Genomic DNA, 16,151 nt, shown 5'->3' on the forward strand with positions numbered 1-16,151 from the left:
TTGATGGTTATAATAATAAATTGAAATATATTTTTAGAGGTAACCAACTGCTGTTTCAAAAGGTTGAAAACTATCACACAAGTCTTGAAACTGATATGCAAGTAAGTTTGATAAGTGGCCTAGACTACCTGTTCTTGCCAAAAATCTGTCAAGGTTGAGTGAAGTTATATAACAATGTCAGATTATTCGCATTTTAGTTATTAGCTAGCCATTAGTTGTAACCTATAAGTTTGATATGCTTTGGTTAAAAAAGTAAGATATGTTAGTAAGTATACTTATTAAAAGAAAATTATTTTTATCTCTGAAAGATAAGATTCTACTTACAATTTAAATCTTATAATGCATATTACTGATGACTAAAACCATTCAGTAAAACAAAAAATAATTGCTACAATTGTAAAATTAATTTGTATACGGAGACTAATTATTATGATTACACAAGGATAAACTATGCATGTATTTACTGCAGGGTAAACTACATTTATTGGGAAATAATTTCATATAATTGGAATAAAAATTGTATGTAATATAGAATGGTTTGTTTTATGTAAGCTAAAAATGAAAATCACTAAAAAAATTAAAAAAACCGAAGAACAGTGAATTTTCCATACAGAAAATTAAATCAATGGTTGGTCAAAACATAACACCTGTGTTTATAACATAACTTTTGTTCTAAATATGTTAAAACAATAAAACCACTAAACAAACAAAAAAGGACCAATTTCATGTATTATTTATAATTTTTTATCAATGGATAGTTATTGTGTGAATTTAGCTCATCGTTTTTATTTAATGTTTTTAGATTGTGTTTGAAAAAGTAACATAAGAAAGAGCTAAACAATCGTAAACAAATAATTCCATTACTGTTTGTTGTTTTATCTTGAATGAGCACGTTTCACATGAAGCTACCACCTACAATTTATTAATGACATAATATTTGTTATACGTCTAAGCAAACATAAAAACACTACTAAACAATTGTAAGCAAACTAAAGATTAAAGAGCTATGACTATTACAAGCCTTGAGAAGAACTAAAGAAATTAAAAAGGAATGAATTTCACTTATATTTACTTTTGATCATTGGAGCAATAAATGAGCCATAAGAGCTTGAACTTAGCAGCAACCACAAACAGCTGCCAATGAATGCACTTAGCAGCACCCACAAACAGCTGCCAATGAATGAGCTTAGCAGCACCCACAAACAGCTGCTAATGAATGAACTTAGCAGCACCCACAAACAGCTGCCAATGAATGAGCTAAACAGCACCCACAAACAGCTGTCAATGAATGAGCTTAGCAGCACCCACAAACAGCTGCCAATGAATGAACTTAGCAGCATCCAAAAACAGCTACTAGTGGGAAATTCAGGTGGATGAGGCCCACGTGACAACACTTATAGAGTTCTCAGTACGTTTTCACACGTTTCCATTGCCAAGCATGGGAATTCATGGAAAACTGTGATAAGATTTATCAAAATCCTCTAACTATGATGTTTAGAGGAAAAGTTACTCATTTAAAACGGTTTCAAACCGCATATTATATAGATAAAACGTACAACATTTAAAACAGATAGTAGTCATTTTTGAACTTGTGTGAAAAACAGAAGTAGTAATTAATGTGCTGATAAGTCACCACGTGATGTCAGGTTAGTTGGACGCCAATGAGGCTTTGTCTATAGGAGATAGATATATGACAACACATTGATTTCCTCAATAACATTTTATGGGCCAATTTGGTGATGTAATAGCTAAATTGTACCAAATGTTTAGTGACTATGATGGACAGGTTTAAATAAAGTTAATAGGGGTTTTAATTAGACAAAACCATTTAATTGAATACTTACATTTTTAGAGATGATAAAAATTTATGACTTTTTAAATAAAATAACTAAAATAAGAATTAACCAGATTTGTTCAAGATCAGTGTAAATAGGCTGATACTTACATACACACATATTCATTTGGACTGACATTACAAAAAAAAACTAGGTTAAAAAAATAGGTGTCTGACGGAAGAGGCAAAACGAATGAATAAACGTGTTTTCGCATTATAAAAGTTTTATATACAATTCTTTATCACTGTCTAGACAAATCGATAACACTAAACATATCACAATTTTTGTATTCTTACAAAATGTAGTAACACTGCACAGAACATCTAGAAGCGGTGGAAGTTCATTTTCAAAAACATAAAATGTATCAAAAAGTCTCAAAAAAAAGAACAATGTACAAGTTTACATTACAATAAGTGTCGATGTGGGCTTGTGCCACATTAGTCCTCATCGGATCCCACATCCGCGTTGCGTGTGAGCATGTAGTTGTCCATGTCAATGCTGCGGCAGTTGTTGATAGCGTAGCGCAGGCGCTCAGCCATCCTCTCGACGCAACTGTACGGTGGTAAGCGCAGCTGGAAGAAACAAGTCTGCGCGGTTGGCAGTCCGTCAATAGTCCGTTCCACTTTCATAATCTGAAAAGGTACAATTGTTGGTTAAGAGGATATCCTATACTTTTTGATCATTTTAAAAAGTGGCTTAAAGAGAACAATTTTATTAGTAGCCTACAATCAATAAAATGAAAAATAAAAGGAATTATCAGTTATCGTAATAACTTAACCATGAAAACTGAAATCTGGGAGTGTAAAGGACTGAAAGTGGCATGCTGCGCTCAATGCGTTTCCTATCCTGTAAGACCATAGGGTTGGTAATGTGTACTGAGTTTTTATAATTTTATAAAATTATAATAATAAAAATATAATATTTATAAATTTATAATTTTATACTATATTCTGTTGCAATTTATGTTAGATTTTTTATCTATTTCGACTCTGTTAAACAGAACATAATACGTATTTCGGCTCTGTTAAACAGAACATAATATGTATTTCGGCTCTCTGTTAAACAGAACATAATATGTATTTTGGCTCTCTGTTAAACAGAACATAATATGTATTTCAGCTCTCTGTTAAACAGAACATAATATGTATTTCGGCTCTCTGTTAACAGAACATAATACGTATTTCGGCTCTGTTAAACAGAACATAATACGTATTTCGGCTCTCTGTTAAACAGAACATAATATGTATTTCGGCTCTCTGTTAAACAGAACATAATATGTATTTCGGCTCTCTGTTAAACAGAACATAATATGTATTTCGGCTCTCTGTTAAACAGAACATAATATGTAATATTTTTACGATTGTTTGACATGAAAAATATAACCTTTATTTTTTTAGTTTGACATAAAATTTCCTTATAGTAAATAATTAATTATAAACGCCGCACTAAATAAATTGGGTTTAAAATATTTTTTCTTATTAATAAATTTGTATAATCAATAAAATATTGAATTTCTTTAAAAATTGTATGATAATTTTCATTTATCGTATTAAAATAATACAAGTTTTTTTATATAACTGAATAAATTTTGTATTCAAGCTTGTTTTATAAACCGAATGTGTTGCTTTAATATTTATGAACTTGACCTTTCTGAACGGATGGATTAAATTAAAAGTACCAAAGATACAAGAGTTTGTCAAATAATCAGCTACAAATTAATTTTTTATAAAAATAAGTACTACAAGTGAAAAGAACCTAGAACTTCCTCTAATTTTTTATAAGGTTCTGGATTATTAGGTAAATTTGTTTAATTTTGTACACAAATACATGTCAAATTGCTAAAAAAACTTAGTTCTAAATGGACAATTTAGTTTTTATAAATTTATTTTTTATTTTATTTAGTCTTTAGTAAAAGGTGACAGTTGGAAAGACCATAATTTTCTAGCAGAAAACCACAGGAGACCTTCAGATGAACTTAAATAGGTTATTGTTGTTTGAGTACTCTCAAACATTCAAGAATTTTATTTGTAATTTAACAATATATTTTGGTGCACTTATCACAAGATTCAGGTAGATTTCTGTTTTCTTTTGTAGCTTCTTCTGAAGCTACAAATTATTGAAGCTACAATGTCATGACACTTGACATTGATCTCAAGAGTGTACCTGTGGTATAACCTAGTCATAACCTTAATCTGACCTGTGACCATGGAATCATGCAGAATAAGGCCAATGAGCAAATGAGCTTCAATACATTTGTTTTATAAAAATAGACAATGAGAAATACACCCTGATGGCCTTAGAAGTTAAAGTTAGAGAACAAATGGACTTAATTTTTTGCCCCGTCCCCATACTTGTGACTGGAGAAATATATTGTGGCCTATCAGAGTCGCCATTACAGCAAACTCTCAGATGCGTATGATTCGTTACCACTGGTATGATGTATTTAATTTATTGTAGGTTATAGTAAAATTGGATACCGATTGTTTTGTTTCTTAAGCTATACCAAATTCTTATGGTATTATGCCAGATATGTTACGTGTTTGACGAGATAAAAAGTGAAACGATACCTGGAATCGTTGCGAGAGGTCAGCCAAGTTGGCTGGTAGTCTGGATCGTCCCGACACGAATCTCATGAAGAGAACTCGCTCAGAGTCCGAGAAACCCTCGAGAACAGTCCACAGCCATTGGACTAAAGTGTTGTTCTCATCCAGGTCTCGATATCTGTCAGATATGAGAGTGGTGTCAGTAGATATATACTATACACATTTTCTAAAATGAATGGTAAGATACTAAGTTTTTAAGCTGAATTCAACATTCCTGCTGAATTGAGATTTTTATTTTTATGCTTATTATGCTTCTTTTGTTTTAATGAGCTACAATTTTCCTCAAAGTTAAAAGGAACAAAGGACACAATTTTAGCATCACTTGTCAAGTATAATAATTGGCCATTTGGTTTCACACTCCAAATGTATGATTTTTGCTCAATTTAAAATGTTGGAAGGGTAAAAACTATTATAAAGCTAATGGAAACAAAACTTAATATTCACTCAAACACTTTTAAAGATAAGTAAACTAAAAGACTGTAATTGTATTCGGAGACTACGCATTCATTAGAGCTTTACTAGTATAAACTAATTGGACCTGAACCAGTGACATGAATTGAAAACAGGTAAGGTTAAACAAAGGTGTTTTGATTAGCCTAATTGGCTTTTTAATTACTAAAGTATTAATATAAATACCAATTAATATAAAAAATTGGCCAAATGAAACTTTACTTTGTGAAATCATCTGTCACGTGCAGATATTTTAATTATTCCTGTATAAAATTTAACTTTTATTTAATTTACAAAGGTTTTTGGCACAAAAATATTTTTGTTTTCATTCATTTTTGGAGTAGGAAAAAAGATCTTAATCTACATTTCTTGAAGATGCGTAAGGTTTTTAGCTGCACCCTTATATGTAAATTATTTAGGGTGTTAAAGAAAGTCAAGTAAAACTCAGCTTGCTTATTAACACGTGCACGAGGACAATTAATTTCCTAACTTTTTATATGCTGTTGAATTTTTCAATAATAATGACAAAAAACTGTAATCTCTTTTTACAGTAAATGTCTAAGTATATCGAGCAAAGTATGTAGGCTTTGCAATTCTGCACAGAAAAATTATGATGTTTTTACAATGTTTTTCCGTGTACCCCCAATGAGTACCTAAAAAATGTATTTAACTAAAACAGGATCATGTTATGAGAAAACTTGGTTACGGCTAATGTCTGGTGATTAGTTTAGAACGCATTGTCACCTGGCGATCTTGCGCAGCTGTGAGATAGAGATGTGTGCGACGCCACAGACGAGTTGTTCCAAGTACGCAGCGGTCACAAGTGACAACAGAGGCACAGGCACCAGCCAAGACATGCCCTCTCTTATCGCTGCTACCTGCAATACACATCTAACTGTAGGGTGTGTCAATGTCATGTGGAGTGGGTGCGGTGCACTCTCATCTGAGGTACCTAATGGATGAGCAGGAGGGATATACCTCTACACAAACATGAGGGTGGTATTTGGCAAGGATGTATGATAGTGGCAGGAATCATGATAAACACAGAGCAGTTTTTCTTCTGAATTTTAAATTCTTTATGGAGTGGCAGTCTGGACTACTTTGGCTGGAAGAAGGCAACAACTCTCTCCTTTCCTCCATGGGTGGCTAGAAACCTCTCCAAGGACACGGATCCATCCCTTGTCTTTGAAAGCTGTAGGACACAGCTATAGTGTAAGGTGTAATACAGATTCCGAGGGCTAACCAGAAAGTAACAAATGTTTTGAAATAAAAAATTAACCAACTGAAATAGGAACATTTTATTATATAAACTTAAAAGCTACACTCTTAGGCTATTTTTCAACATAATCCCTGTTCAAATTTATCCCCCAAGACATTTATCACAGCGTGACACAACTTTTTTGATTTCAGCTTTGTAGAAATCTGCTACCTGAGATCTTAACCAATGATTAATGCCAGCGTAAAGTTCAGCGTCAATATCGAAGCGCTGCGTTGTGAGCAAGGTCTTCATCGCTGGAAAGAGGTGGTAGTCACTTGGTGCCAGATCTGGGCTCGTTACCATGTTTGTCGTATTCATCAAGGAAAGTTGACGATGCAGCAAGTCTTTGTTTATTATGATCTTTCATAAGGATTTTTGTAACCCACCTGACATAAAATCTGTGGTATCCAAGCTTCCCTACAACAATTTCATGAAGTACATTTCGTGAAGGGAAATGATCCGAGAGTTAAGTCATGGTGAAACAACGATTTTTTAAGAACTTGTGATTGACTTTCAACATAAAATCTTTAGTCACTAGGCCGCTACGACTATCGTCATGAACACTGGTGCAGCCGTCAGTACACCACTGCCTTATTCTGCTTTCACTCATTATTTCATTTCCATAAACTTCACATACTTGGCGATAGGTTTCAATTGGTTTTTGGTTTTTTGCCAACAAAAACCTTACCACAGAACATACTTCACAAGTGACGAGATTTTCAATTAAAGCACACATTTTAATTAATCACAGTGAGAAAAATAAAAGAGATACAGACTGCCCACGACTACAGCTAGATACTTATTGAACACCAGAGTGTTTTGACACAAAGATTCAAAAACGTCTGTTACTTTCTGGATAGCCCACGTAAATAATATATCCTCCGATAATATAGGAAACTGTATCCCACATCAATCTTACCTGGAGGTCCATCTCATGCAGACGGAAGTTAATGGCCTGGTCCACATACTGATGGCGACTGTGGAAGGAGAGAGGGATGCTGCGTCCTCCTGGCACGATCGGAACTGACTGTCCCGTCCAGCTTGTACCTTCGAAACACTCCACAGGGATGAACTGTAACAAACCAAACATTTTTATTGCCAACAATAGAAACATATGGAGAATTTTCCACATTAGGGTAAGTTTACTTATTTGACTATTACAGTGGGAGTACGCCACACCACATGTTGCATGCAAAGTTCCGTCTCTAGCTACAAATGATTTTTTTATTTCCCTCTAAGGACAAGAAGCTTATAAATTGCACTTAGTCCTGTAAGAACCTTTGTGCTGCTTCCGGAGTGACAGGATATTCAGGATGGGCAAGGTTAGGGAGTAGGGGCCGCCTCCTATCAAGATCCATGAAAAAGAATTAGGGCACTACATCTCAAAGTCATGTCTCCCTGGAAGAAGGGGAGGCCAGATCTGAAACCAGCCTCTACAGTCAAAGTAGGCGGGGGTGGCACACCCTTGTTGAGGCTAGCAAGAACCTCTAAGGTTAGGGAACAAACCCCACCAACTCCAACAGTCATCTCCCACAGTAGACTAGACCTATCGAATTGCTCATGAACTCCAGAATCTCAACATTTGCTGTTAGTGATGTGTCACTCCTGGGCATCCATAAGATTGCCCAGATTTAAGTGACATCGGTGGGTTCAACTGGAAGGTATAAACCAGCCAGATGTGATCCCTGCTGGGTTAGCTACATATATTACTATGTCTTGTGTTAAAATGTCATAGGATTGCACTCAGTTTGTTTACTAAATTATTTATTCAGCGAATATCTTGTTGCAATAATAGTTACCCAAAAGACTAGTGTAAAAATGTTCATTAACGCTCACTATTTATGTAGAGTAATAAAGCAAAAATTAGCAACAACAAAATACTATAATAGGCTGTGTAAAAATATTAGTTGACAAATAATATGTATAGAGGAATAAAATGTGCTTAAGATAAAAATACAATTTCAATATTTAAAATTTCTAGTTCCGGTAAATAATTGCTTAAAAAAGCCGATTATATTGGCCCGTGGCAATGTTCAGACAAACCGTTATGATAATCAAATCAACTACGTGGCTGGTTTCTAAAATCAATTTCATGAACCTCTTGCAGTCAAACTGTTTAAAATGACTAAGCTCTGTGATTTAAAACTCATCAGGCCACATATATTCTGGTACTGCTTACTTCATGGAAGTTGGCCTCGGTGATGCCTGCCAGGTGGATGTCCCGGATGGCTCGGAGACTCTGTGCGTAGAGAGAGTCGTTCTCCTCGAGGTCAGTGACAGTCACCGGTTCTTGCACCAGCAACTTCCACACCAGAGGTGAGAGATTCAGTGCTAACGGCTTCTTGGTGCGTATCGCCACTCCAAATAGTATCCCTGTATAACAAGCACTGGTTAATCTTATACTTGTTACTGACATGTCCATACGAGCTGAGACAAGAATTCTAGAAAATTAAGACAATCCCATGCTATCGGTTATTACGGAAATCGGGTTTCCGAGTAAAATGAAAGCGCTTACCGAGGAATTGGAACCAGACGAGGTGTTGCGGGCGAGCTAGAGACAACGAGGGGTTGACCAGAAACTTGTCCTGGTTGTAGCCGGTTTCGTTGGTGGCGTTAGGAGTCGGAATGAGAAGAGGCACTGTGCCGCAGATAAGCTCTTCGCACATCTCGGTCATCGTGTCATCAAACACCCCTCCAGCATCGTCAGCCCCTTCTCCGACCAGTTTCACCTGTCAGTCAATAATGTAGAGCTTAGATAAAAAAAGTCATCATTTGGTACAGTGTTGCCATATCACCCATTTTACTTCCTATGTTTTCATTACTTTCAGAATTTAATCTAATTCATATTTCTGACAGAGTATTTAATCAGTCGGCATATAAATAACGAATGAATGCACTCTTTATTTTGACGGTGGAGTTAGGGCCATTAGGTCCTTTTTGACACTTAAGCTGTGTAAATAAATATAAATATAAAATTATTTGCAAACGTTGAATTTAGTTCCATACCTTCTGCTTAGTGTATCATCTAAAACCTGACACTGTCACAGACTTGACTCCTATAATCCTGAGATCATATCTATCAGAAGAAATCCAAAAAAGTCGATGACGACGTTGTTCAAAACAAACTGGATGCTTCTTCCCCTAGGTTGTACAAATGGGAAACATACCGGATTTAACTGGGGTGCTGATGAATGAAAAAAAAATCAGGGGTAGACCACACCCGTAAACCGATAGAAAAAATGGAGAGAATTCTATCAGGACCAAGAGAGTCTTCTAGAAGGAATACAAAAGTTCTAAACAAGAAACAACTTCCAACAACGATTATACTTATGGAATGGAATAAATGTAGGTGCTCCATATATTGAGCACTCCTGAAGGAGAAATACTGGGCTAGGACTAGAAGACCAGTTAGAAAGACAGTTTCACGTAAAAAAAGAAAAATGTAAGGGATGACTTGGTTCCTAACCAGACTAAGTTGTTTCCAGAACTACTACAAAGAAATGCATTATATAGTGTAGAAATTTGTTTTGGTTACCTTCCAAGCTCTAGATGGCAGTCGTAGGTCAGCCGGGCGCATCTTGACGACTTGGCGGGCAACCTGCGTGAAGATAGGTTTGGTGGCACGATGCTTTGCCAGCCGACGTACGGTGACCTGGGGTCCGTAGTTGCGACCTTGCACCATGGTGCGCCCTAATGCTCGAACCAGTGGGAGCGTATACACCCGTGGTGCTAGCAGTGGTCGCAGTCGAGGACATGCCAGCCAACTGTACGGTTCTACCGCAGCCCAATCACAGTGCTACCAACATAACACAAGATAAGAGCACTGAATAATAACTTTGTTTTGTTACAAATATTTATTTATCATATATATATATATATATAATATATAATAATAATAATATTTTATTGCCATACAAAATTTTTACATTCATCGACAAAGTCAAAGTACAGCCAGTAGCCAAGTCAAACTTAGTTTACTAATCAAAATGTTAGTGTATATAAACTAATTTACCATAAACTATTATCATAAACTATTACAAAATAAAAAATTACATAAAGTATTTTTGGTTAAAAACCAATACAAGGTACAGCAAAAAATTCTTCAATTGAATAAAAAGGATTGGCTAGAAGCCAACTATAGAGCCTATTACAAAAAACATTTCTTGAATATTTATTTACTAACTGAGACAACTTATTATAAATTTTCAATGATAAAACCTGGTGACTATTAACTGATTTATCTAGCCTACAGAAATTAATTGTAGTAAGCCTACTTGCCTTACTCCTCGTATTATAATTGTGACTGGCATACTTTATAGTACTAGGGTTGCGAAAGGTATACAAAACCAAGTCATACACAAACAAATTAATAATAGTTTGAATTTTTGACTTAATAAATAATGGTCTACAATGTTCTAAAAAATTGGCACCACAAATGATTCTGATAACTTTTTTTTTGCAAAATTAATATTTCATTTATCCTGCTGCAGTTTCCGTAAAATATTAAACCGTACCTAAGAATTGACTGAAAGTAAGAAAAATACGCGGATCTAATATAATTTTGTTCAATACGGCTAGTAAGCCTTTTCATTAAGAAGATAACCCTAGACAATTTTGAGCTAATATAATCAATGTGAGGTCCCCAAGATAGATTTTTATCAATTTGTACTCCCAAAAACTTTACTTGATTAGAAAATTGATCAAAATTGGTATTAATATTAATATCAAAAGGTCTTAAAGTAAAAATTATGTTTTGGGTTTTTTCTTCATTCAAAAGAAAACCGTTTGCCTTAAACCAACCCGATGCCCTATCTAAAGCACTTTGTGCCAAGACATTAAGAGTATCGATATTTGAATTGATGTTAACAAATGTTGTATCGTCTGCATACAGGATTGTTTTACAATTTATAAAAGCTGGTAGGTCATTAATAGAAATTAAAAAGAGCAAAGGACCTAAAACCGATCCCTGAGGGACACCATATTTAACTGAAACCTCCTTTGACCAATCGCCATTTACTAAAACCTTCTGCTTACGCTCAAAAAGGTATGATCTAAAAAATTCCATCTGCAAATTAAGAACTCCATAGTATTTCAATTTGAACAATAATTCTGAGTGATTCACACAGTCAAAGGCTTTGCTCAAGTCACAAAGAGTAGCCCGAGCAAAACCCTTACTTTCAAACGCTAGTAGCACTTCATGCACCAGCTTATCTATGGCATCTACTGTGGACTTACCTTTTCTAAAACCAAACTGAGAAAGACTTAAAAGATTGTTTTTTTCAAAATAACTACTTAACTGATCAAAAACTAAAAGTTCAAATACTTTGGATATTACAGGAATAACTGAAATTGGCCTGTAGCTCTCTGGTTTTTCCTTTGATCCTTTTTTAAACACTGGACTAATCCTTGAAATTTTTAATTCATTAGGAAATATTCCTTCTGAGAGACAAAGGTTAAAGCAGTAGGATAACGGTATTGATAGGTTATAAATGATTTTCTTTAACAAATTATTAGACATTAGGTATACATCATTACAATCAGAGTTTTTTAAACGCTTAGTTGCTTCAATTACATCGAGTGGTGTTATAGTATTCCATGTGAATTGTACATTCGGGACAGGTATACCAGTGGATGCAAGCAACTGCTCAGAGCTAGTAGGAGGAAAGCCTATGCTGTTTTTAATGGTCTCAACCGAATTAAGGAAACAATTATTAAAAGTATCGGGGCATATTAATGAATTTTTAAGACTTACATTGCTATCACTATTATTGCTTTTAATAATATTCCATGCTGTTCTACACTTGTTACTACTCCCTTCTATGACACTTGTGTTATATTTAATTTTGGCTTCTTTAATGCTTTTTCTGTAATGGTGCTTTAAGTCATTGTATGTCTGTTTGATTGCATGGGAATTCCTGATGTTATTTTTTACTAAACTGTCTAAGAAAATTAATCTATTTTTCATGACAGCTAATTCATTATTGAACCAAAGGTTATTACTTTTTTTATAATTATTGGTATTTACTTTTACTGGTTTAGAGAGATAGTTAATGTTATTTGTTAATATATTTAAAATTATGGAACAGACATTCTGAGCGTCAAAAACATTAGGGCTCATAATATTATTCCAATAATAGCACCCCAATCTGTCTGCTAACTCGCATATTTTTTGTTTTGGCAAGATAATTTTAAAAAGAGGCATACTACACGATACGTTAGATTGATTAGGATTGATATTCATTTTAAGTGTAAGACCACAGTGGTCTGAAAACGGAAAATTAAAAATACTACAACTAAGATTATTATTTTTATGGGAATTTACAAGAATATTGTCTAAACAGTTATTTCCTCGGGTAGGCTGACTATTTAGGTGATAAAAGTTATACTGTCGCAAAAGATTAAGAAATTGCTTAGAAAAATTACTACCCTTAGTTACATCAAAATTACAATTAAAATCACCCCCAATCACAGTTGTGTAATTAGACCATTTTATAAAGAATTGCAGTAATTCCTCAAAAGAATCAAGAAAGATATGTGGGTTACCTGATGGAGAGTGATAAACATTTACAACAATCAATTTCAGATTATCGATAAAGATAGCAGCCACCTCCAAATCCAACTCAGAACAAAATTGCTTTACGTCACATTTTCTTACATTAAAATTTGCATGTGTAAAAATTAGAGAACCGCCTCTAATATGGTCAGTTCTACAGTATGCGCTTTTACAAAGATAACCATCAGGCAGAACTGAGAAAATTTCTTCTTCTTTAAGCCAGTGCTCAGATAAACCAATTACGTTTATATTGTTAGTTGTTAAAAAAGATTCTAAGATTAAATTTTTGTTGTTAAGCCCTTGGATGTTTAAAAATAAAAAATATAGTGTCATGTCCTCAGTCGTATTTGCCGATGGCAGTCCCTGTATTGCAGGCTTACTACTTTTGATTGGATTAAATATCCTGCTTACCTATGGTTAATGGCAGAGACATACTTGAATGATTAAGTTGGACAATATTATCTACACTACATTCTTCTACTTCTATTACACACTCATTTACACTGGACTGACTTTCAACACTGCACAGGACACTTGGACACTGGTATGAAGACTGTAGAGATGTTGGTTCACAGACGATGGGGCTGACAGGACAGGGAGTAGATGTGTTAGTGCCCGTCATCAGCACCCGCTCCCATGAATCACCAGCTGGTAACTGAGATGCAATTAGGCTCTTCAGGGTCTCCACGAATTTATCATGCGCAAGTCCCCTCCATAGACTTCTTCTTGGCTGTTGATCGTACGTGATAATTTTCACATTGGCCCCAGTTACTTTGTGAAATTTTATGATATTTGTAATGAAATGTTGTGGTTCAATAAGTTCACGGACACACCCCATTGCAGAGCAGATCAGAGTAGATAACCCACTGGATTTGAAATCGTTTTGAAGTTGATCAAAAGCCGCATCATAGTCAGCCAACGTGGGCTTGCCAAAGTATCTGCTTTTCGTTACTAAGCTGTAAATAGTAGGTCCATTTATAGGATTTTGCCTGGCCAAATTGTTGTATATGAGGTCAGAAATTTGCGGACGTCCAAATTTCTTCCTAAAAGCCACAGCCACTCCAGCAGACATATGTTTTGGGTCTTGAAAGTCTGATGATATGGTGTGAGCAAATGCAGTGGATTTAGTGTCCGTGACTTCCCCAAAAACAACCCTCATGTCAGATTCCACAACAGTTATTCCACTTGTTTTTGGTAATAAAGGTGAGCAAGTAGAGTTTAAGGTAGATTGACTTTTTCTGCTAGTTGTGGTAATGATTTTAACTATCATTTCGGCTACTCTTAATTTTCCTCTCTTGTTCAGGTGTAAGCCGTGATTAGTAAAGAGGTGGCGAGGTAGATGATGAAGCGGAAGAACAAGACAGTTGTTCTTGGCAGCAATAACTTCAATTTCCCTATTAATTTTGGAAATTTTTAAATCTAAATTTAAATTAGGCTGGTCGTGCCTCATTGGCAGTGTCGCAAGAATCAGGTTTAAGTTATTTGATTTTGTTAGAAACTCCTGAACCTCATTCAGGAAACGTTCTGTGCCCATAGCCTCCATATTGTTTGTTCCAGCTATGATAAGAACACTGTCTTCTTTTGTTAAGTCTTTACTCAGATCCATGAAATCCTCCACCACGCCACCAAATCTTGCTCCTGGCCGAACACAAGAGAATGCATTCACTGAAGATCTTTGCTCAACCAAGTGACCTAGATTTTTTCCGTGACTATCAGCCAGTATGAGAAGTCAGTTTTTAAATGAGTCAGCTGACAAGGATGTGGATTTGGTTTTATGAGGTCCAATTTTTGATGGTGTCATCCATGTATTAGTGTTGGTACATACCTTTAATGAAGGAAGACAGTGCATATAACCTTTAGTTTTGTTTCTGAGGTCTTGGATTTCACCCTCTAGCCCTTTGTAATCATTTTGTAAACAAATAATTACACTGTTAAGATTTAAAATTTCACTTTTAGCACTGTTTCAACTCCTGTAAAAGTATTTGTTTTTGAAAGTCTGATGTAACATTATTTGGCAAATCACAGTTGTTCGTTCCAGGATTAACTCTTTCTTCCAATAAATTTGTTTTTCCCAACTGACTGCGCTCTTCAATTAAACTTTTTTCCAAGCTGATACATCTATCTGTTAGTGCTTGCAATTGATAATTTAAATCTATGTCCTGTGTAGTATTGACACCTGCATCACTCTTGGTTACATCTTGAAATGAGGTAGGAGTACATTTTTTCATCAAAGGGGTTGATGGGATTTCCTCCACATTACTTATTTTAGACATATTAAAACTGTTAAAAGTGTTATTTTGGGATTTCCTTGAGGGTTTTATTTTGTTTTTACTTTTAAATTCTTCTTCAATTTCATTTATTGCTATTTTGAGGTCCTCACTCATTTTCTTAACACTTAGAAGTTTATTTTTGTGCTCAATATAGCTACTCAGTTCACTATATCTACACTTTCCTCGTTCCTTTGATCCATAGAATACTACATTATATATTTGAGATTTCCCTTTATTTTCTATCCCATCAATGATTGCTGGCCAAGACGGATGACCCCTTAGCTTAGCAATAACAAGGTCACCTACTTGATACTTTGAGGTCATTATTATTATTATTATTTATTCAGACCAAATATCAATTGAACAAGAACATTAAATAATCCAACAGAAAAAATATTGATTTTTTTTTTTTTTTTTTTTTTTTTTTTTTTTATAAAGAAGTATTTTACAAGAAAGTATTTTATGCAATAGTAGGTTTAAAAAAAAGTAAAATGTAAAAGTGTCAGTGGTGATTGAAAGATTGATCAGTAAAAGTCAAAGTAAAAATCATTTGTAGTCCACCATATAAATGGCCAGACTCAGCAATGTTTACAAACACTAGCAGACTATGGCCAGTCAAACTGGCGTGATGTCAGCAATCATCTGTAGTCCACTATATTAATGGCCAGATTGTATTCAGACGATTCAATTGGTGATAAGAGCTGTTCCAATTCCTCATACAGTACTTTTCATGATCAATCAGGCTCACTTATACTACATCTGATATTGTATCAGGAAGACACTAAATAGTCAATGTCAGAACTTTCACTTCCTGTCATACACCACTTTGATCAAAAATATGAAATAAAACATTTTTCATTCTTACTTTGAGATTCAAATTACAGCCGTATATATATAGTCAAAATAATACTTTATAATACTTTATAATTAATTGTTCCTTTACTGTTAAAAGTTTATGTTTATTGAGTATTTACTAAATGTGACAACCACGCAATACCATGTGACTTTGGTCTGCAAATAAGTAAGTAGACTTTTTTATAAATAATACATTGGTTAAAAAAATATTAATTAAGAACTTATATATATTTTGAAAATTGATACTCAGCTGAAATGCTTTAACACTGTTTCTACTTTCAGATTAGGTTTGGAACTTGTAAAAACTAAGAAATTAAGCACTAGTCA

The sequence above is a fragment of the Homalodisca vitripennis genome, chromosome 7, assembly GCF_021130785.1.
Source record: "Homalodisca vitripennis isolate AUS2020 chromosome 7, UT_GWSS_2.1, whole genome shotgun sequence".
Taxonomy (NCBI): domain Eukaryota; kingdom Metazoa; phylum Arthropoda; class Insecta; order Hemiptera; family Cicadellidae; genus Homalodisca; species Homalodisca vitripennis.